This window comes from Anopheles arabiensis, chromosome X (assembly GCF_016920715.1).
Source record: "Anopheles arabiensis isolate DONGOLA chromosome X, AaraD3, whole genome shotgun sequence".
NCBI lineage: Eukaryota > Metazoa > Arthropoda > Insecta > Diptera > Culicidae > Anopheles > Anopheles arabiensis.
In genome coordinates, this window is record NC_053519.1 from 163,080 (window position 1) to 186,978 (window position 23,899).

The following is a 23,899-nucleotide window of genomic DNA, read 5'->3' on the forward strand; positions in this document are numbered from 1 at the left end:
TCTCAATGAAAGTGCACCATGACTAGCCGAACGCGACGTGCGATAGTGCTTGAATCAAACCCGATACTCTAACTGACAAGCTGAGCTTAATGCCGGCAAGCATAATCATGATTTTTTTCTGCCTGTGAACAGTGCTGTCAAATGCCATTGTTTCAGTCACCAACACTCATGACTGAAACGAAGCATAAATCAACTCACGTACACAACTGAAATGACGACAGTGATGAGGCTCAAACAACTGGAGGACCAATCACATTCTTCGTGACATTTTAATTAGCACCCAACTCTTGGTCACTCACTTGGTCACAACATTTTTGTCGCCGATAATCACGACATTCTTGGAATATACTTGGCGTGTGGGCTCAAGCAACAAAATGAGCATGCTTTCTCCCTCTGTCTGTTTTGATTATCTGTCGTGTCAAACAGAGCGAAAAAACATGCTCATTATGTTTCTTGGAACCACTCGCAAGCACCGCATATCTCCCATGACTATTGTGATGATCACCAACTGAAAATGTCAAGACCTAGTTACTGACCTAGAGATGGTTGCACAAAATGTCACCAAGCATGTGATTGATCCACCAACTGTTTGAGTCTCACCTCTGATCATCACAGTAGAGCTCGTGACGCTGACATGAGGACTGATCACAGTATAAAAGTCATGACATAGTGACTGACCAAGCGATGGTCGCAAAAATGTCAGTAAGCATGTATTGGTTACACCAATCGTTTTGAGTATCACCTCTGATTATCACAATTGACTAGGTGACGCTGATATGGATTTTGTTTCAGTCAGATTTTTCATTACATTGACAGACAATTTGCAGCACTGCTTTGTACCCTTTACCATCAGGATAAAATGCGATTTACATTCATATGTTACCGATGGAACAGGTTTCTCACTTCCCCCCCCCCCCCTCGTTTTCTGTCAGTATCCTGTGGTCGGTCACATAGATGGTTCGAATCAAAATGCCTCCTTGTCTTTTTGCACTTTCTTTCCTTCGCCATAACTTCCCTAATCTTGATTTATTGCTCGCTTGCTTCGGAACGATCAAGATGTGCAGCACCAAAGCACATCAAATTGCGGCAGTTTTCCTAAGCCCAAACAGCGTGTACAGCATGGCAAGGAGGGGAGTGTTTTGCACCACCTCATTCCTTTGCTGGTTTCCAATTATAAAATTATGATAATGCGCTTTCCAGCGTTCTGCGGGCGTTGCGGGTCGGTTAAACCCTTCTTCCTTTGCCTGAACACTTTACGCGTGCGACTATCAGCGTGTGCTTTGTAGAAGCAGAAAAAGGTAGAAGCATAAAACAGGGAGCAAAAGAAGCTGATGGAAATTTTCTTTTTCCAACTGCTCCGGGGATTATTTTTTAATTGGCGGCGAAGTATTGCGTACGGAGCGCGATGAAGATATGAGCCCAGCGGCATGTTTTAGGCTGTTTTTAACGGCAAACACCAATTTCGGAGGTCGGATGAACGACCCCCACAGGAAAAAGCCGTGCGAGATAGCATAAAGGGGTACTATTAATCGCGGCTTGCAAACTAATTTGCATTGCTAATTGTAGCGAGTACCAACCGCGGGCGCGTATCACTTTAAAAACACGTACACCTACATACAGGCACCCAAACAAACATCTTTGTTTTTGGAGAAGCATCTTCTAACAGCCACCCCATGCCATTCAGCGGGCGGACCTTTTATGGGACTTAAGACGCTTGTTCCGCATCGCACATTGCATACCTTTAGGCGTCCGCTCAGAAACCAATTTCCCTTTTTTTTGCTGCACCATCGTGTAAAACTAATAACTTCCGTGTATGTGTCCGCCTACCGGAATGGAATAAAATATGTATCATTCTTCTTCTTCTTCTCCTTCCCCTCAAGTGCCCCTCCCCCTACAAACCGGGATGACAATATTTGAATGTGTAATAAAATTGCAAGACATACCACTCGGATCCGCATGATCCGTTTTCCGGTCAGAGCCCGGTGTCGGAAACGAGATGAAAAAAACACAAGATGCCAGCCTCCGTCTCCTCTCCCCAGGGCCAGCGGGGTGTAGGTTTGGAAAATAAAATCCCAAAATGTCTAAATCCCAGTGTCCGGTCTGGTGGAGGGTTGCGCAGTGAGGGGCGGGCACAGGAAGCGACAAATTGAGGACGGTTAATATTTAATTTGATTGAGTCCATTTCGGGATGTCACCGGGACAATAAACATACATAATTCCGTTGCCATTGTCCCATTCCTTCGGGCGGCCGGCTGGTGGATATGGAAAAGACGTTCTCGCATTGCTAGAAGAACGCAAGGGACACGTGCCTCGCTGCATGTGTATGTCTATACGCTCGATTACATTGGTGTCACTATGGCCAAGAAGGGCTTGTGGCATCGTGTGTGTGTCCATTTCCACTCAATATCTGTCCTTCAAACGCAAAACTCCAAGACGTGCACAACAAGCAACAGCTTCTTTTTTCTTCATCTTGAAGAAATCATTCCAAGAATGCCAGCTTAAACCATTCCAATCCTCCCCGTTGCCGGTCTGACCATGGCCGGTCACGAAGAAAGATTTACCTGAATCACTTCACCCCCCCCTCCCTCTCATAGGGGCAAGTTCTTTGGGAAAAGTTCAAATTGTTGGTGAAATTCTCTCTTGTGCAGCCCATAGCAACGGCGGTACGGGAAGGCTAAGAAACCGATGCACCTCACTGGGCATATCACACAAACCTTACCGGAGCACACCTTTCCAAGCAGGGCCACGTGAAAAAGGGGTTTTCGGAAAGTTTTTTAATTAAAATCGTAAATTTCACCTCTACCGAAGTTCGTCGCTTGGCCGGGGCGCCCTCAGAGGTTTCCTTCCTGCTGGCTAAGTTTCAGCCCGCTCGCAGTGGAGCGGGGGAGCGGTGTTGCGGGTGATGCTCACGTGTTATAAAATGGACCAGATCCCTTACACTATTGCCTATCGTATTAGTCTAACCATCTTACCTAGCCGTCTCTTAAACATCCTCGCTCGAACTGCTCGTTGCCAAGGAGGTCATGATGGAGGGAAGGAATGCACACACACGCACAAAAAAGCACCCAGTTGTCCCTGATTTGCGATCGATTTGCTGAAGCCTTTTACCGGAAAATAAATCCTACCTCCTACCTCCCGCTGCACACTGTGTGTGTGCCTTTCCCGAGCGGCAGGAAAATAATACGCGCCTAAATGTCAGCATCTAGAATTGCAGCAAGCATCGCTAGTGCCGATGCAAATACGCACTTACTGGCCCCGAACCAGTGTTGTGGCCCGGTTCACTGGACAAATATTTACTCATCACTCCGCTCCGCAACCTCTCTCTCTCTCTCCGTGCCGCAACCAGCGGTCCGATGCGTTTAACCTGTTTCGATGAAATCAAATTGTATTTTGCAACTGCGGCAACCCGGCCCGGCCACTTTCCCACCGAGGGCAAAGCTTCGCATTACCAATTCGGAACTCGCAGTCTGCCGCCATCAGTGCAACATGGTATCGAACGGCACACATACATCGCTTTATGCACACATACACACACACATACGGTGTGTATGTTTCGAAATTGTGCAATGCGTTCGGCAATGAATTTACCGCCTCGCTTCTAAGACCGAAGGGATTGCAAAGGGTGCGACAAGCGGGCGAGAAAAGGGGTGGCAGTAAATCGTACAATCGATTATCTTTAATTATCGCAAACGAAATCTTCTCACAGTAGCAGCAGCAACGGTGATACTCGAAATGGCCCATGTTGCGCCTAGATTTAGGCAATTGCAACGACATCGGTACAACGGGGTTTAAACGGGCGAGGTTGTAAAATTGCTTTCGATGGTGTGGAATTTATAGGCTTAGAATCCGATCTCTCTCTCTCTCTCTCATCTCTCTCTTTTTCTCTCTCTCTTTCTCTCTCTCTCTCTCTCTCTCTCTCTCTCTCCCACTCACACGAGCGATCTTGAGCGATGCGGGAGAGCCGTGCAACGGGGTAGTACAAATTGGGAAAATGATGACCCATCCGCTTTTCCGCAGCAAAGCGCTCTCCCTCTCTCTCTCTCTCTCTCTGCGTGTGCATGTGTTTACTTTGCTGCCGGGTGCAAAACCGTGCACGGGCCAGTGCGGATAAGCGAAAGCTAGATTTTCCGACACTCCGCACTCCCCTACGCCCTGCGCCCCGCAACAAGCACGTTCTTTTTCCCTGCACACCTTTTCGCTCTGGTGGATGCGCTGCGACGGAAGAGAGTGTCGGTCCTGCTTTGTGGTGGAAATTTATCACCGTAATTAGTGTAATTTATGTTGTGTGCTTAAGCAGGCAGCGCCCCGCACGCTCTCTGCTATCTTGGCCGCCACCGCGCCTTCCGGTCAAACCTAGAGTATCACGGCCTTGTTGGACCGAAAGCGTTTAGTATCCGTTTGTTTGTGTGTGTGTGTGTGTGTGTGTGTGTGTGTGTGTGTGTGTGTGTGTGTGTGTGTGTGTGTGTGTGTGTGTGTGTGTGTGTGTGTGTGTGTGTGTGTGTCTGCTCGTGAGACGATTTTAGATGACCTCTGGACACCCTCTCTACCACTCCCCCCCCTCCATCAACCCAACGCACGGGTTCAGAGGCATTTCTCCAGCTTCCCGCCGTTTTGCGAAAGTAAAGGGTTTCCTTGGTGGCAAACGTACGAGGGTACGGCGATAGCGCACAGGGTGACATTCCTTTCGGTGCTCAAACATTCCTCCATTTCGTGCCTGCAAACACACACGCGCACTCGTTTCGCTTTCATGTGGAGTGAAGCTGCAGGATTTTGCAGTGGCGTGATTTAATTACGTCCTCTTCACCTTTCCCAACCAAAGCAGTAGATGGGGAGGAGGGAGGGGGGGAGCAAAGCGAGTGAAAATAAAACTACACGGCTACCCGCCGAACGTACAAAGCCATACACCGAGCGTCACATCAAACGGACGAGAAAGTATGTGTGTTTATATGTCTGTACGGGTGGAAAAATGAGCAATTGCTTAATGCACGTCATGCGATCGTGAGTGTCACGTAGCGCACTGAACGTAGCAGCAATAGCAGATAGGAAAAGGCAAAGTAAAACTGACATCCGACGACAGAGGAATTTGGCAACTACAGGAGGTTTGGTGGTCGGGGGAGTGTGGCCAACATTTGCTGAAAAAAACAAGGAATGCTGGGAAAGAACAACCTAGATAAAGGGTTTACCGAAAGCCTCTGGCCAAATCCCTGTTTGTTTTTTAAATATTTCCTCCTTTCTTCATTTTCGTTACGTTGATAATGTTGTTTAGAGCCTAAATGTAGGCAAACCCCGTGTCATATGGGAACTAGCGATGTTTCTAACATGGCCTTAATAAATGTGTTGTTTTTATTTCCTTAATTTTTAGCAGCTGTACCACTTTGAATCACATAACATAGTTGGATTTGGATTTTATTATTTTCTTATAAGGTGTTTAAAATTTTGTTCATCAGACTCATCCTACTACACTTATCAGCAGCAGTGTTGTTCGGTGAGGTAAATCTTTCTACCCGTTATTTTTTATTTTGGGTTTTTATCGGATTTTTACCTGCTTCGCTTTTACTCTGGTAAATATTGGGTATTTTCGAATGAACGAAATCTTTAATGCTTTTTTATCACATTCTTTCTTTTAGAAATATTTCTCCAAAGTTTATATATAAAAGACTTAAATATACTATATTATCACAAGCAGTTTAAGCAAATGCATGGTCTCTTCACCTAAATATTTAATTAATGTTATGCCATTTCTAACGATACTATCATTCAACACCTTTTTCCTTTTAAGATGTCCTGCAATTAGATCTTGATTTGTAAACGATTCCTTCAATGGTTTCAAAACGACAATATGATACTACATAAAGATTTTAACATTTTCAATCATCAAGAAAAAATACTTTTTCCTCCAATGGAAAACTATTTTTCAACAATAAGTTGAAATGAGATAAATTATAACCTTTTAGCTGGAACATTTGGTGTCCTCCAAATTACATCTAATAGAAGGTAGACAACTAGGCTTTGATAAAAAGTGAACATGAACTAATTTTTACTTAACATGGCCCTAAATAAAGAATTGACAACTGTTAAAAGATCAGTTGGGGCGAGTTGGGGTCGAGTATTGAACCTACTTTGACCCGACCCGACCAGAACCCACTTCCTCGCATCTGCTGATCATTCGGATCGACCCGAACTCGCTAAAACCACGGGTCGGGCTGATCCTACCTTGGTCCGACCCGATCGGAACTCGCCAACGGGCTGGAGTCGTTTATGGTGTTTTGTACCTATCAGAAGCTTTCGGGTCGGCCGGTACGACTGCGGGTCGCTTAAGGACCTTTGAGTTGACCCGACCAACACTAGTACAAGTTAAGGTGCTTTCACTGATGTTTTTTTTATGTTCTACACTTAAGATATGTTCTATTGCAATTGCTTAAACTTCGTACATATATGCTTGTCAACATTTCCATGAAATTCAACATGGTGCAACAGTCACATGGATACAACCCGAACGATGAATACTGTTCCACTGACAGGCTGAAAATGTCATCTTTCGGGCTTAACATATAAAAGGAAACATTAATGGTTTCGTTAACTTGCTTACTTGGATCATTTCAAGAACATTGCGCCAAATCCGATATAAAAGTGTTGCTCTCGAAATGCGGCGATAGGCCGATCATTACATTTTTATATCCAAAACGTCAAAAGCGACTTATATAAAAAAAAACGTGTTAAAAGGCCCTAGTCCTTATAATAAAATCGAGTGTATCTAATTTGTGTCCTGTAAATTACATAGCCTTTAATCGTTTTAGAATCAAATACAAATATCTTTAGGTTAAAAATAAGAAACTTAGGACTTTCGGAGTCAGTTGAATTGACAAACTCTGCTAACTGTCCTTTTACTGAGAGATTGCCTTCCCACATTTACACGGTTTGAACGTTGTTTGATTGTCTCTTGCATCTGTGTGATGAGTTTTCGACGACACACGAATCATGCATAATTGCATTATGCACATGCAAATTTAATTGTGTGCTAAAACTAAAAAACGAGAATCCTCGGCAGAGCATTTCGCAACGCAACACAACCAGGCAGGCTAAAAAAACGCAACGCTTAACTTGCTACCATCAGCAAATGTCTACCAATCGTTGCACCTTTTGTTTCCTCCACCAAACTCAATTCCAAGCTGCAATTCAAAGGAAAATAAAATAAAAGTAACCACTTACGAAAAAAAAACACGACAAACCGGTATGACAGGTGGAGAGGAGTGAACCGGCGTAATAAAGAGTGGCAAAAATCACCGACCAGTGGCGTAAAGTCATTAGCGCTGACCGGGGTTGGGGCCAGTGTTCGGGCGGTCAGCGCAAGGTTGGGAAATTCAATCCTCCAAGCCCGCTGGTTGCTGCGGCAAACCTGCAGGACATGATTCTCAGGTGCACACGGCACCGCCAGGAAGCTCCGGAACGGATCATTTAAATTTTAAATATACTTTTCCCTAGCCGAAGCGTGGCCATTGCCCGGTAGCGAAAATAAATTAAAGCACCCGCGCGCGCGCCCACGCACCATCCACCGAGCCCAAGCAGAGGCGGATACGTTAAATGACCGGTGGCCACAGCGCCCGGTGAAGATATATGGCCGGCTGGTCCTCCTCCTCCCCCATCCTCCCCCTGCTCGCGCCATTCGTCCGGCTGGCAGGCACACGGAGGGAAGTTGTGTAATCGAAATTGACAACAAATTTACGGTAAAAATTGAATCAAATAGGGTTCCGGTCGGGTACCCGCACACGGATGCGGGTACAAGTGACCGGCTGGGATGATATATGCTCGTTTTACCGGACAGCGAGCAACACCGAGACCGAAGGGAGATAAACATACAGCAAACGGGCGGCGAGTGAGAGATAAAACGTACTGGCCGGGGGTACAGAGGGAATAAAAAGGGAAAAACGAGTCACAAGTACGTTAACGGAGGTGAGCAAAATAAAAAAAATGGGAAAACGGTGCGACGACCGAACCGTACCGAAGCAACCGTACCGCGATAATGTTCTAACGGATGGGTCCTGGTGCGAGGTTTGCCGTTTGCCGATAAGGATGAGGCTGGTGGCGTTGGTGTGAGCAATTCCGTCCAGGCCGGGGTCTCCCGAGTCGCAGCAACGCGGGGAACGCCCGCAGGGTTAGCTCGTGAAAAGGATTAACGTTGTAATTAAAAATCTCCAGATTAGCAATCTCGGCACATACAACAACCCGTGGTTCGTCCACGCCGCCCTGTGTGGCTTTCTGTTTATGTTTGTGGATGTTGTTGTTGGTTCGTTTGTAGTTTGTTTGCTTTTGGGGACGTTTTTTCTTCTTCTTCTTCTTCTTCTTAAATTTAAATGGCTTCAAATGATCTGAGTTATTCGAAAAACAGGAAAACACTTCCATTAAATGTATTGGCAAAGCTGCAATAAAGCTCATTTATCATCTGTCATGCTGGCATTTTTGTTTTTGTTTTGTTGACATACCACGTTAGTCCAGCTGATAAAATAGTTGATGTCACATGAAATTGCTGGTATTGCTTGTATAGGTAGGTACTAAAATTCAAGATATTCAAAACATGTGACATTTTTCATTTTTTTAAACCAACTATTCCTAAGCTTGTGAAAACTAATATTTATTTGACAGGTCAACAGCGATTAGTTTTGATTTGAAACTAATTTCTGAGTAAATCTGTAACTGTCAAACTATACGATAAAAAACGCTTACAGATTACTCCTGTCAATTAGATATTTGACAGATGAGCGCGCTAATCGAGGAGTATTGACAATGCACTACCTGTAATACTATCCCCATCTGATCAGAATTCCCATCTGATTGTTTTATCTTACTAGAATTAAAGAGCATATTTGTTCATGTTATGTTGTACACGATTTTTGCCAAACTACGTTTTAAATTTAATAAAGTTAATACTTCATTCAACCATCGTAAAGTAGCAAGAGCGCAATATACAGAATTAAAATACAAGTCACATGTGTACTTCTCATACACACCTGCCCCGAGTGAGGATCGAACTCACGACCTTAAGATTATGAGACTTACGCGCTACCTACTGCGCTATCGAGGCGATGGTTTATTTCGCTGATACGTTGCATCGAGTCCCAACATAATACGTCACGCATCATTTCCACTGCGCTAATTAACTTTAAAACGCACGAGGTGGTCTGTTTTTTAGTTCGTTTGTATAAATAGAATGCGTTACATGATGGTGATCAAGATCTCGTACAAATCCACCAATATTTCATATGCATATAGCTAAAGTCTAAAGTATCTGTAAGCTAAACTTACTACTCACTGTTCTGATTTAATAATAGCTGCTAAAGACGTTAAATTAAATGATTCAAATAAGTTCTACTTATACAGTCAGCAACATCCCGTATTGTCTAGTGGTTAGGATATCCGGCTCTCACCCGGAAGGCCCGGGTTCGATTCCCGGTACGGGAAACATTCGTTTTTAATAAGAATTTTAGAAGAATTCAGTTTAGCAACAGCTGTGTACAACACAAGGAAGAAAAGGGGCAAGGTGAATGTAAATGTATACATAGAACAAATCCGTAAAAGCTTTCTCATTTTGTAATTAATTTTAGTTTCTCTAGCCCTTAACTATGTAACATAGCTTACTAGAAATGACACATAGAAATGACTATGTAACATAGCTTACTAGAAATGACACTAAAAACTTTTTTTTATATACCATACCAAATAGTAGATGATTATTGATACCTGTTATTAATTCATGACTTTGAGTATAACTTCCGGGTCATGTCTACAAACATGCTGACAGTCCTAATTCTTCATTCTTTTCTTATTCTACTGGCTTCCATTATACAGGTTCTCTATACTTGTTATTAGCAAAGGGCTGGATAGCCAGTAGTGAGTCCTACTGGGTGATGTTCCGGATGGGCCACTCAGAGTTTTGGATAAAAGTTTATAGCTAGTAATATCAGACTACATTTTAGAAATTAGGCCTGAAGGGAGCTATGTTAGGAAACTGCTCGATAGCAATGTAAGGAAACTGCTCGTTGGCAGCATTAGAATATAATCGCCCAACTCGTTGGCGTAAACAAGGCGCATAAGAAACTTGTCCTTATGCGCCTCGATGTGACAAAAGTGAATAAACGCTCTCTTGTATTCTGAAGCTCAACGTGTGAAACGCCGTATTCCAAAGCTCATCCGAAGCCCCCGTGCCAGTGTTAGGGAATCGTATAATTTCCCTAAAGGCCCATTATATATCCCCCTTTATAATCTCTTCGTATCAGACGTTCAGTTAATGATCATATATGGCCGAAATTCTTGTATGACTTTGGCGGTTGTTCTTGTAGGACGTAATAGTGCTAAAAACGTTGTTGGTATCGGTCTGCCTTAGCGACTAATAGTCTTGGCTAACTGTGGCTTATTGGAGTGCCCATGGCAGGATAATCAGCCCTACATTTCAAAATCATCCAATCAACCTAAATTAATGTGTTGAATAGACTATTATCTGGCAATTTGACGTTTGTGTTCTTAGCTTGGATTGCTTTTTCTAGAGCATATCATTCAATAATTTCAACTAGCTTATTAAGCATTCGTTTGCATTTACTAAAACAGAGCGTACTTTAAATGTATTGGCTAGTGATTTGTCACGTGTCAATTTGACATTTTTGTACTAATATTTGTATTTGGAATGTGTTTCTGGAAAGTGATATTCAATAGTGCAAGTTCTTACTGTTGAAGACGTTATCTCCATGCTGAATCTTTGCCTTTAAAGCACCTCATTTTACAAGTTTTTAATATCCTTCCAGAACACTTTCCATTGCTTAAGCCAGGGATTAACAAGCAAATGACCCTTATCGGCAGACACTGAAAGACACGACCCGGCGAGATACCGATTGAAGCACTTAACCATTGTTGTGCATCTGATTTGATTACCTTCCTTAGCAAATCCATCGCAGTCTCGCCCGGAAGACCGGTATCAAGTCCCACTTACCCCCTGCCTCTTTGGCTCAACAAAGTCCAAAAGTAACTCTGGCACTAATTTCCGGCGCAAGCAGTGAAGGAGTGTCGCCCCCAAAACAAGTCAATTAAAGATGTTCGGTTGGCGGTTATCTTCATTATTACGATTTTCCTGCCCACCTTGTCTCTCGCGCAGCAAACAGGCCCGTTCGTTCGTGCTCGAGGATTTTACAGGAAAACAGGCGAATGGGGAAGCGTGGATACTTTTTCCGCCGAAAGAAGAATGTTTACCTTTATTTTGGTTAATTTGCTAAAAAAGCTACCCCTTCTATCTCTCAGTGGGGGGTTGATGCTTCCAGTTCCAGAAGACAATGCCGTGGGCCTCGGTCGGATTTTAAAATCACCCTTCCCTCCCAGCACGACGACAGCAACGAAGACGGGTGTCTTAAAAAACGGAAAAACTTTTCGCACCCTTGTCCCATCGCTGCCACACTTGCTCTCTACCCCAGCAAGCAGCGGGAATGGGGTGGAACAATCTTCAATTCGACTCACAGCGAACACAACAACAACAACAACAAACAAAGCCACCGAATCTAATTATGGCCGGCTGCATCGCTTTCGAGCGGGTGCGCTCTCGTGCTGCAAGAAGACAACAAGCAGCGAGCATGGTTGGTGCCGTGACCAGGATTTCAAATGGAGATGAGCGACGGTGGGTTGATTTTTTCCCCGCAGCGTGCCGCGCGAAGACGCAATCACACAATATTATCTTAATCTATTTAATTTTTATTTTATTTCTTCCCCTCCACCAGCTTCCCGCTCCCCATTCATCCCTTTTTTCTGGTTAATTTCTTCTCCCTGTTTCCTCTCATTTATGGTGTCTGATGAGTGGCTTGTAAGTTGCTGTTCCGCATGGGTAGAACCAGGAAGAAAGTTGTTCGTTCGCGATCGTTCGCTCATCGCTGGCAGGCGTTCGTAGCGGGAAGATTAAATTGAGTAGGACGCAACAGAAAAAGAGTGCGCCGCCCACCGCAGTTTCTCCATTGAGCTGTGGGCGCACTGTAGGCAGATTGGGTAGAGGAAGTGGACCAACATTTTCACCAACGATATATATTTTTTAAACGTCATCATAATATTCGGATTAAAGAATGTTCATTTCAAATTATTACAAATAAAAAAAAACGTTTTAAAAAGACCCATCCCACCTATAGTCCAATGTCACCCACCGGACTGCAAAAGGATTAGCTACCAGCGTGGAACAGTGAACGGAAAAACGCTAAAACCCGCCCGCTTCCAAGAAAAGATAACACCCATTCCGTGATTCAGGGTAAAACATTCTCCAATGAAAGCATGTTGTTGTTTCCTTCCCCCGCAATCACCTTTCCTCCAGCAGAATGGGCATTGAAATAAAAAAAAAAGTCGAAACAGCGAAAGCAGCACGCTCGGCAATCCCCGCCGAGAACAAAACGATAACGGGTGGAGGAGGGGGCCGGGCCGAAAATTTTCCTGGCGCTCGTTTTGAATTCAAATTATCTAGTTGTAATTTTAATTATATTTTATAGCTGCGAAGGGAGTCGTTCGCACTTGTGTCGCTTCGTTTCGCTCGGCGCTGCGTCGCGAAGGCAGCGCTTAGGAGGCATGAGGTTTGTGTGTTTGTGTGTGTTTTTTTGTTTTGTTGTAATTGTGTTTTCCATTTCCTCCCCATCCTCGCTTCATTGCTTTTGCGAGGAAGAAAAAAAGGGGTAAGTGCGTGAGACGAAAGCGGCGGTAAAAATGCTAAAGAAGCTAAACGGGCCACAAAAACACGGTAGCGAGCAATCCCCGCGCGAGCGTGTGTGTGTGTGTGGGAGAGACACAATCTCCATTTCAAAAACATTGGCATGCAGGGTGAAAGTACCACTTAAACCTTTGCCCATCCTACCCTTCGCCATCGGGAGTGCGACTTGTTTTGCGAAGATGAAGTTTTAAAGCGATGAATTTATTTTATTTCTGTTCTTGTGCTCTGGAGAGAGAGAGAGAGAGAGAGAGAGAGAGAGAGAGAGAGAGAGCGAGAGAGCGAGAGAGAGAGAGAGAGAGAGAGAGAGTCACAGAAGGGACAAACGAGGCACCGAGAGCTCATCAAATAACCCTTATCACTGACGCAATGACGTTTCCATTTGTGGAGCACATTAGTAAAGGGGTAGGTTGTCACAGCTGGCATTAGCGAACCAGGCCAACCGAACGCTAAACGCGAGGGGTTACCTCGTAGGAGTTGATGAGTTGATCAAAACTAGACGTTACGCACAGTTTTAGAGAGCTGCCGAGATTTGCTTGCCAATCCCTCGGGGACAGCTACCTCCATGAGCTGTTTTGTGCAAGTTTTGTGACACTTTCTGAAGCTCCGGTAAAATTGAACAAGAAGAAAGTGGAGAGGCTAGGAAATTGATAAAAAAAATCCAAACATCCTTTTGCGAGATGTTTCAAAAACGATCTTCAATATTAGGCAGTGTCCTGTTTAATGCGAGATTCCCAGTTCCATGGATATTGACGTTACCTCAACAACTACTGGACAACAGTCAGGGAGACCTGTCAAAACGGAAGAAAGCGGAGTCATCTTTCAATTGTCTGAAAAACTGATTTTTCTTTACGCCCAAACTGTTGCACAGTGTCTGAACCTGTAACGAATATTCGTACTAAGAATGTTAGTAGCAAATGACCGGCACTTTAAGGCAACAATGGAGTTGGAATCCTACCAACCTAAAAACTCGCATCACAACTCGCTTGGATTTAAAATTCATAGAACTCAAATCCTCAGAGCCATATAATTACCCACACCGTTGTTCACGTCCACTATCTGTGCGGCTTCTGCTTCAAACCGATTCCTACATCGGCTCAGCTCAAACCAGCAAAAAAAACACAACCGACAATGCTACAGATAGCGAAAGCGCCTATTAAATCATTAGTGAAACCTGTCGCTACAGAATGAGACCGCTGTAGGAGTGAGCGAGCGAATGACATCCCTACCAGTAGAAAAAAAAGAACAATGCAACGCTACCGAACGACTGGACGAACTGGCGAGAGTAACGCGCTGCGTCCCGCAAACGACCGATAAAGCGCGCTGTCAACTGTGTGTGCCAGGTGTTGTCATCTTGCCCCGCACTACGACTACTACTACTCGCCTATTAACAGGGCTCGCCAAGGACTAAGTAGAGTTTTTTTTCTCTTCTTTATATTTCTTCAAACACAAACACATAAACAAGTATGGATGCCAGCAAAGTGACAGGTAGTCTGCGCGCTGTCATTTCTACTTCCGTCGGCCGGGACACATACACGACACACTTTCACTTCTATTTGCTGCACTAGTATGGTTTTTTTTGTTTTGTTTGTTGCTTTGGCCAGGAATTGGACGCTGGCTGACCTAAAACCTGTTGGCGTTTGGCCCTGGGTCTTGCCTGCGGGAAAGAACCGCCAGTTCGGTTCTGCTTCGCCGCGACTCATTTCCTTTTGCCGGCACGGTTGCGAACGATTTCCGGTTGCTCCGTAATTTTTGTTTTTACTCTGAAAAGAGGAGAGCAAAAACAAAAAAAAAAGACAGCAAGATCGTACACGCCGGTTCCTGCCGGAAATGATGGTACTTTATCGTCTTGTTCTTGGTACCATCGTCGGTTGCTGAAATGATGGAGCTGATGGGTCTTGTTTTTTTTATTGCTACTCGTCCCTCTACTAGCCTGCCAAAACAAGCCCGAGTGACGGTATCGGAGAAAATCGAGCAAATAGAGTTCTGCCTACACAGTCGACGACTAATTTCAACAAGCTTCGGGAAACCAAAACGGGACAGTGAGAGATAGAGAGAGAGAAAGAAAAACAAGACACCGGATGCTAAACGGACCGTCCCCGGGACAGACACTCAAACGTCCCGTGGCATCCCAAATGGAACAGTCGCCAGCGCCAGACGCTACATACCTCGGCTACCTGTCCCACGCAAGGAAGGGACATTCAATTACCTCCTCTTATGTAATATTGATACCGCAAAATATGACAATTGACACTCCACTGTCCTTGCTGTTAGTCCCTATCATTCCTCAAACCGACAACACGCCCCAAACAGACCGGGAATAGAGAGGTTTATTTTGATTGCGCTTGTTTTGTTTTTCCCAACTTTCGGAACACTTTTTTTTGTTGGTCCTATTCTGGCAGCCCGGTAAGTGACCGTACTTTTGTTTTTGCTGCCATCCCTAACCCTAACCGGTGCGGAAGGGGCCATTTCTAGCTCCCAGTAGCCCTACCTTATCTGCCAGCCGTGTGGACACGCTGTCACTGTGTATAAATATTAAAAAAGTCTCATTTCCGGTGCACTTGAAATTGAAAACGCATTTGCTCCGACGAGGAAGCTGGTGGAGAAAATGGTGTTTAGATCAGGGATAGGCAAGCTTCTAAAGATGTGCTTAACACTTTAAAACAAGCATTCGTTCGTTTGGTTGCATACTTTTGGGCGGTTACAGTCAACCGGTTATTTCTGAACGCAATCCACCTTACACCGCGCCAAGTTACTATGCAACCCCGCGTACAAAGTGTTGCTCATCCCTGAGTTTTAGGCCACTAGATGTGCGACATGCCTACCGACTTCCGGCAGCTGAGCCACGACCGGAAGGCAGCAAATAAAACAAAAACATAGGCCTCATGAAACAGCAAACGATTGCAGCATGCTCCACTGGTGGAATCGACAGTTTGCAGCCTCGTAGTAACCAGTGCCAGCAGTCGTTTTCTAGCGACGAGTTTTGCGTTTTGAGACGATTTTTGTATTTTGTTTTCCAGTCTACTTTTGTCCATATTTTTTGTTCTCTTTCCCTGTCGATTTTTTTGCAGGTTTGAAACAGGCCTTGTGCGCGTACCCCAAAATCAAACAGTACAACATTCGTCGAAATAATAGTACCCGATAGGGCGACCAAAACGAGCAGATAACGTACACATTGTGACACAGCGGTGGTGGTGTGGGAGGTGGGCATCCAAACATGATCCAATTTACAGCGTGTGTTTGCGAGGGACGCAAAAATGGCAAAAATCTGGTATTGTTTTCTTTTGTGTGTGTGTGTGTGTGTGTTGCTTTCTACGGCCGTTATTATGGTAGCATTTGTGGTCGCGCATGAAAATTTGCGGAATGTATAGTTTGCTCTATAGTCCCGTCTGAGGCCATGGCCTAAGGGTAAAAAATTTGAGTCTAGAGCTGGAATTGTTTGTTGTTTTTTTTGCACATTACATCTATGGCGTGGAATTTATTTTTCGATTCAAGCCGCTGATTCTCGAGCGTTTGATTTCGATAGTTAAAGGAATCGTTTCGTTGCTAGATTTCATGTTACGAAAAGTAATCCAATTTGATTTTCAAATATCTGTATTCTATTCAGTTTAAAGATCCCAGTAAAGAACGACGGCGTATAAACCATAAATTTAGCTCCGATCGGCTTCCATGTCCCGATCCGATTCGAAGAACCAAATCTACAATAACTAGTAACTTCATAATCATCGTAGTTTTGATTTTTTTTTTCATTTTAACGATTAATAGTTGTCTTTTTAAAATCGAAAATTTTGAAATTAAACTGCTGATGTTTGTTGCGATCGACTCAAAAATTTCCTGCGCTTAAAACAAACTCTTGGTATCCTCTGTAGCAATGGCAAACCTGCAATCATTCCCTGCCTTTCGTACCCCTTCTGGCACCACGCAGAAAAATGATAAATGATTAGCTCGACGCGATTGTTTGGCCCGAGCACTTTCTTCGCGCTGTAATTTCAAAACTCTCCCCATAGGCCGGGGAAGGTCGCGACCGACGGTTTCAAAATTCCCAGCACGTACTCCCACACCCTCCCACAAAGGCCGGCGGAATGTTGCTCCGATTGATCCTGCCAACTAGCCAACTGAGGCGTGAGATTCACAGGCACACTCGAGAGTGGAAGCGAAAAACAAAACAAACGGAAAATCGAAACACCTCGAGGACCATGGTTTACGTTGCGCGAAATGGAAAGGGCTCACTGCGGCTTGCCGTTGCTGCAATAAAACACAGCGAGCCCAGCACAAAAACGCGGTCCAAAATTACAATTGCTTCTTGACGATGGTGGGTTGTCTGTGTGAGTGCTTTTTTGCGTGGAAATGGAAACACAAGAGAGCGAAAACCGCACACCAGTTTTCCTAGCACACACCCCCCGGCAAGACTGTGTCGGCTCGATGCATAATAGATGAAGATTCGCTCGTACAATCTTTCCTCAAACGTCTCCGCTCAGTACGTGTTTCGATAGATTTCACACCCCTTTGATGAGTGCGATCTTCCGCTTCGCTTTCGGGGCAAAACCCCTTTTTCTCGCAACGGCACACACATACAAACAACACACCCTTACGCCTCCTGGAATGTTTGAGATTTAACCCTTATCGCCGTGCCGTACAAAATAGAAAAGCGAACAAAATGGGTTTCCTCTGCTGCCTCCTTTTCCGCGGTGCAAACACGTCGTTCGATTTGCGGGAAGAGACCATCCACGGGAATGGTTTTAAAATTTGATGATTTTTGAAGATTTGATTTCGACCAATAATCGTAAAGTGAAGCGTCGCCCTATGTCCGTGCTCTTTGCGCGGGTGTCGGATGGATGAGGCGAGGTACCGAAATACAAACACGTCGATAGCACGCCGTACCCTCGAGTACCTTGTATACGATTTGGTAAATTGTAGCGCAGCTGTAAGCATGTGTTTTTTCGTCACGTTTTGTGTGCTGCACGTGGCCATGGCTTGTCTTTTTCTCGTCCACTTTTTTGCCATTTTACAAACCAACAAGGAGGGGGAGGTAGGCCAACCGTGCAATACAATATTCCACGTTGTATCGATTTATTAACTTTTGATTGGGAGCTAAATGATTGATTTTCTGTTCGTGCTCTTCCTTTTGGTAGGTTTCCAGCGTGAGAGTGTATAAAGTGTGCAAAGTTGGTCCGGTTGTCTGTGCCGATTTTAAAGTGTAGAAAAGTAATAAAATCGATCTGCGCACATTGGAGCATCCTAGATACGATCCGACTAGGAACCAACAATTAACAGAAAGGAGGAGAAGTAGAACGAGAGAGAGAGAGAGAGAGAGAGAGAGTAAACTTTTCCTGTAAAGCCCCCATGAGGAGGGCCACTGTTACCTGCAAGTAGACAGTAAGTAAGCCATTAGTATTCCAACCAAGCGATCTTCACCGTTACCTGTACCTCTACCTTTCGAATCCGGTCCAAACAGGCGCATCCAACAGCCAGGGCCCAGAGTTCATTATTTTCCTTTACTTTGCATAAAGCTGGCAGCAGCCGAAACACCTACACCGGGTGCGGCTTGTAACACCGATACGGGTTTGGCAATCACTTCACGGTCGGTGTCTTTTCTCACAGCCGCCGTAGCATATTGTTGCGCGTATCGATGCCTTCCAGGTACATTAACATTATCTTCATAATTCAACCGTTTTGCTTCCCTCCCGCCTCGCAGCTAGCCTGACGCCAGATCGATGCCTTTTACACGCCCATAGGCAGTGAATTCAAAAAAATGGTTCTTGAACGCTGGCTGGTGAAATCCACTGCATATTATTAGCGAAGTTGTGCTCGTACTTGGAGGAATAGTTGATGGTGCGCCGTCAAGACACGTTTAAAACGAGGTTAACCGTTTCGTTTGGTAAAGATCAGGCTACTTTGCACAACCGCAGAAGAGTAATGCAGACTTTTTACGCTAATTTTATTACCTGTATTGCCTACATTTAGGCGGCATTTGTGACAAATAGTTTCTTTCGGAGCTTTAATAAACTTTAACCTTTGGTTTGCTCATATTCGGGTTTAACTTGTATAAAATAAATGATTCTACTTTAATATTATAAACACAAATAGATATAAGGATTTTTCAATCATGTATAAGTAACGTTTGTTGTACATTAATTATATACTTGTGCGTGTATCTAATTGGGCGGTCCCGTGGTACAGTCGTCAACCATAACGACTCAAGAACATGCCCGTCATGGGTTCAAGCCTAGAATGAACCGTCCCCCAGCAGCAAGGATTTGACTATATCCGACAGCGTGGTAATGAATTAAGTCTCGAAAGCCCGTAAAGGCCGGCATGTCCGCATCGGACGTTACGTCAAATAGAAGAAGATATATCTAATTAATATTGTTTTAGATTATTTCATAGCTTGAGCTGCCTGTATTTAATCTACAAACACTCTATTTCAGCCATTTGTTAATGCTTTGTTATAAGTTTGCTTTTGGATTGCTTAATTTTGGGCAACATCTGCCCAAGCATTGCCATGATTGATGCAAATCGATGTGCCTTTACAGGGTTTCACACTTTATCTCAAGACCGCGGGATCTCTTCGGGATATTAAGGCGATTTAGCGATGTTAGAAAAGAATTTATAAACATTATAAATCCAATCAAAAGTTGATTAATTAACAGAAACTAATCAAGAAAATCCAATGTTGAGAGCATCTTAAAATTTCCATCGGAGAAACGCCTAAATGCTGGCAATTTTCATAACAACATTTTGGTTTTAAGTGGTTCGTATGCTTAAAACCGGGACAAAACGAGAGATTATAATGTGGATTTACCCCTCGAAAGCGTTTCAAGTATCGCGTTTCCCACGCGAAATGGAAAACCTTAAGTTTTTGATTTTATTAATTTTCACACTTCCAAACAGAGAACCAAAACGGGTGACAGAAGCATTGTAACACTTTTGCCACTGCGCTACTACTTCCGCTTGCGAACGCAGTTTATTGTTACCATCTTCGTTCGATTGCTCTAATGGGTTTTCTGCCTCCATTTAGCACGGGAAGAGAGATCCGGCATGTGTGAAGCCCCTTAGCACTGTACACATACGACATGCACACACACGCGACACATTAACGATCCTAGTGGGCCGTCGTGCCGGTGCGTGTCTCGCTTACAAAGAAATAATAGAATCCTTAAGCGATGAGGATGGCAACTGTCGCTCGAAGTGAACAAATGAATGCGATATTCAAACGCACACGGCCGTGACGTTCATAGATACGTTGACGAAACTTGCCGCATCACTCCACCCCCTTTTGCTCGCTGCTAAAGATGACACAATAACCATGGTTCGAAACCACACCACAAATATACTGCGCGAGCGATAAACTCTTCCCCATTTACCTACTCGTACACAAGAAACCCTAACACAGACACACACACAAACACACACTGTTTGGCAAAGTTTTTGCGCATATTAAATATCGCCACATGCCACGGTTTCCCTTTTCACGCTCTCCCGGAAAGCCTCAAAACTTCCGATTTCGATTTTGGGCAACCCGGGCCAATGTCACCGAGCCAAAAGTCAAGGAGCAGTGTGAGATCCGGGAAGGATGAAGCGCCTGAAAAGGGGAAGCATGGGGTGAGTGGGGAGGAAAAAACAAGATAACAATAAAGATGTTAATTTCAGATATAATTTCTATACAAAATTTCCACTTATGAATAACCAAAGGGGGAAACCTCTGAGTCCCGCTGCTGCTGCTGCTGTTGCTGCTGGGGCGACCACCTTCAGCCATCTTCAGCTACCCTCAGCCATCCTCAAACCAGACACGGCCACCAACATCTTCATCACACGGTTCACGGTTTCGGCCTTGTCATGTCTCATTTTTGTCCCGGGCGCAAAGTGTCGCGAGCTTCCAAGAAACTCGAGCGTGTCTGATGCCTCCTCCGACCCCCGCCGCCGTGCTTTCCGGCCTGACAGCGAGCAACATTTTCCACTAAATGAACTCCGACTCCGGCGGCTGACGACGGGGAAGAAGTTTTCGGGAGCGAAAACTTCTACACTTGTGTCATACATCTTCAGTGTGTGTGTGTGTGTGCGTGTGTGCTTGGAGTAGACATTGAATAGCTCCCGGTTCCTTTCCACCGCCACACCCGCTGTCACGTTAATTGATCTGTCAGTTTGAGGAAAATTTAGCAGAGCAAAACCATCCAGCCTGAAGTTTTCCTTCCGACCACCACCACCACCACCACCACAAGGCACCGTGCGTCCCCTCTACCAGGCAACATCTTCCACTGCTAGTGTATCACTTCTTAGCTGCCACTAATTCTCACTCCAGGATATATTTGCACCAATGTCTCCGGATGTGTCTTTGTGTGGTTCTTCTCGCGGGAGCCTTCCCGGAGAATGTGTGCTGCTCCCAAAAATGTATCTCAAACAATGTGCTCCCCGTCGAGGGTGTTGCGTTGGCCCGCCGGCCACTATGCAGTGGCAGTGGTACACGATCATCATCAATCATCGGTCCTGGTCGGTCGGTTGAAGTTGGCCGGGCTACCAAGATTGGCGTGCGCGTTTACCAGGACGAGGTTTGATTCAATTGTTGTGTGAGCGCTTGGCTCAGGCGGAGGAGGGGTCCTGAATGGAATTGTTAGATTTCCCGGGGCCCGGAAGTTGAACCCGATTAGGCGAGAAAAGCGTTACCGGTAGTGTTATCATCGTTTCACTATCCGGTCGCGATTGGCTGTGAACACATGATTAATGGGGTTGCCGGGCTACGTTTCTAGGTGCTAAACGGTGCACATGGTCACGCGATCAAGCGATGGGTGTATTATTTCCGAGCACGTATAGTGGCTAGAGGCAGCAGTCTCGATATGATCCACGCAAACGATAGTGTGGTCGTGGTCAAATAATGGATGTGATTGTGTTAAAAGTACACTTGACGAGCAGATATTACGCAGTAACAAACAGGCATATCAATTTTACCTTCGCAATTAGCACAATTCTGAGAAATATACCACACTCGTTCTCAAAGCGTTACCTCTAGCTGAAATTCAGATGAACATTCCGATGAATCCCGAGGGAACACCATCATGCTACAAAAGCTTTGAACTAAGTGTTTCTATAATTCAAGATCTTAAATATTTGAAGTCTATGCTTAGGTCTTAAGGAACCATGATGTCAGACACACAGTATAATCGAGTAGTAGATGAATCACTGAATCGTATATGTGATCAAAATAGCAAAAAACATGTGGAAAATACGACCGAAGCCATACTAATGTAGAGCATTTGAAGAGAATCACAAAGACTATGGTGGAATGTAAATACAACCATAATATGCTGGTTGTTGGCACGATATCGACCTCGTGCGAGATCTGTCAGGCAAATGTTGACATATATCGAGCTATCTTGATAATAGCTCGAATAAGTCGCAATAAATCCCTCAGATGGCGCTATACAGATACAGACAAGGACGAAAATACGAGACAGCTAGATCTCCAACATTAGGGCCAATTAGGAAATAGTTCATCTACGGTCAACTTAAGGGCAAACGAGGTCAAGGAGATCAGCTGATCGAGTAACATGCCGCCATCGTAAAAGGGACAGTAGCAAACTAACAAAGAAAGAAGAAAGACTATTTTTTGAACTGTGCAGCGAAAACCCTATACGCGAGAGCCAGTTACAAGAAAGTCTGCAAAGCTACCGAAAATAAACGGATTGTTACCAGGCGTAACAACATTCAAAAAATACGTGCGAATATTTCTTTCGAAAACTACAATTCGTGCAAATAGTTATCGCGATGAATCAACGCGGGTTTAATTGTGGTGGCTGCGAGCGGCATATTACTGTGAATGATATGGTGCTGTGCAATAAGTGCAAAATGAGGTACCACCACGGATGTGTCGGCGTCACCACAGTGACAAAATACCGAGCGTTGTGTTGCGATTCGTGTGTGATAAAGGTGTCGAAGTGCGAAGCTAAGGAGACGGGTTACACAATGACCTCCCAGGAAGCCAACGCGAAGACGAGGAAGCCTGCAGATAGTTGCGACGGTGATAATAAGGCCAAAGAAGCAGTATCTAGCGAGGGCGAAACCTCGGCGAACAAGCTGTCCACAGGAGAAGAAGTGCCCATGATGATCCACGCTGCAAGGATGACACCTACCACGAACGCATCAAAAAGAGCGTCAACTAAAAGCACAATACAAGCTGCACTTACACGACTTGTAAAAGTGCAGCATCTAGAACGAGAAATGGCCTTGAAGAAGTTCGAACTCAAAATGGCCAATCTGAAGTTCGAGCAAGAAAAGATTCGGCTTCAATTCGAGTACGAACGAGAATCGATTCGATCTTCCGTGAAGAAAACATTCACAGAACAGACGAATTGCAAGCAGCTGCAGCAGCAGCAACAGCAACATCAACTGCAGCAACATCAACCGCAGCAACGGCAGCCGCAACAACAGCAGCCGCAGCAGCATAAGCAACATCAGCAGCCGCAGCAGCATCAGCAGCCGTGTAATGTAGCTACAAATGAAAGTGCATGCATCAAATCGGGGACACCTGCGGCAGTGGCAGTCAGGGATGAAACAATCCTTCCTGAGCTTGATGCAGAGGAGCAGCGATCTTCCGAACCACATAACACCGCACTCCTGCACGATGCGTCGAAAATGTGGGTACCGAGAGAACCATTTGGTGTAGCGTCTGTCACACCTTTGCAACATGGACAACAAACCGTCAACACCCCCGACGTCGGATCAGCACCAGCTCTTCTGCTATCACAACTGGCACGATGCACCGGTGTAACGGGTAAAACAAAACCATCGGAAAGGAGCTGCACAGGAGGCGCGGCGAGGGGCGATTCGACTGTGAGGCGGACCAACTTGGCAATTTTGGCGTGCGGCAACAGCAGACAACACGAGTTTGCCAACACTCGTTCCGTCAAACAGCTAAGTTTGCCGCTTCAAGAACCGTACTTCATCACATTAACCATTGACTTTACTCACTTTCAGGGACTGTCGACTCTACCGTTCCTGAAAGGGGAGTTGAGGTCAATGATCGGGACTCAACGCATCGATTCAGTGGCATCACTCGAGCTTCGCAGCACCGACAACCCTGCAACCGGGAGAAGCCGTTTGAGATTGATGAACCATGGTTTCGGCAGCCACGACGGGCCCACAACCGGTAGAGGCCGAACGCGACACATATTTCCCGGCGTACAACAAAAC

General features: G+C 44.9%; 2 non-coding genes across 2 annotated transcripts; one reads left to right on the forward strand and one right to left on the reverse strand.

Moving 5' to 3' along the window:
• Positions 1 to 9,006: 9,006 nt before the first annotated feature.
• Positions 9,007 to 9,079, reverse strand: Trnam-cau. Its single transcript has one exon. It is a non-coding gene; the product is annotated as a tRNA-Met (tRNA).
• Positions 9,080 to 9,384: 305 nt separating this feature from the next.
• Trnae-cuc lies at positions 9,385 to 9,456 on the forward strand. Its single transcript has one exon. It is a non-coding gene; the product is annotated as a tRNA-Glu (tRNA).
• Positions 9,457 to 23,899: the final 14,443 nt, after the last annotated feature.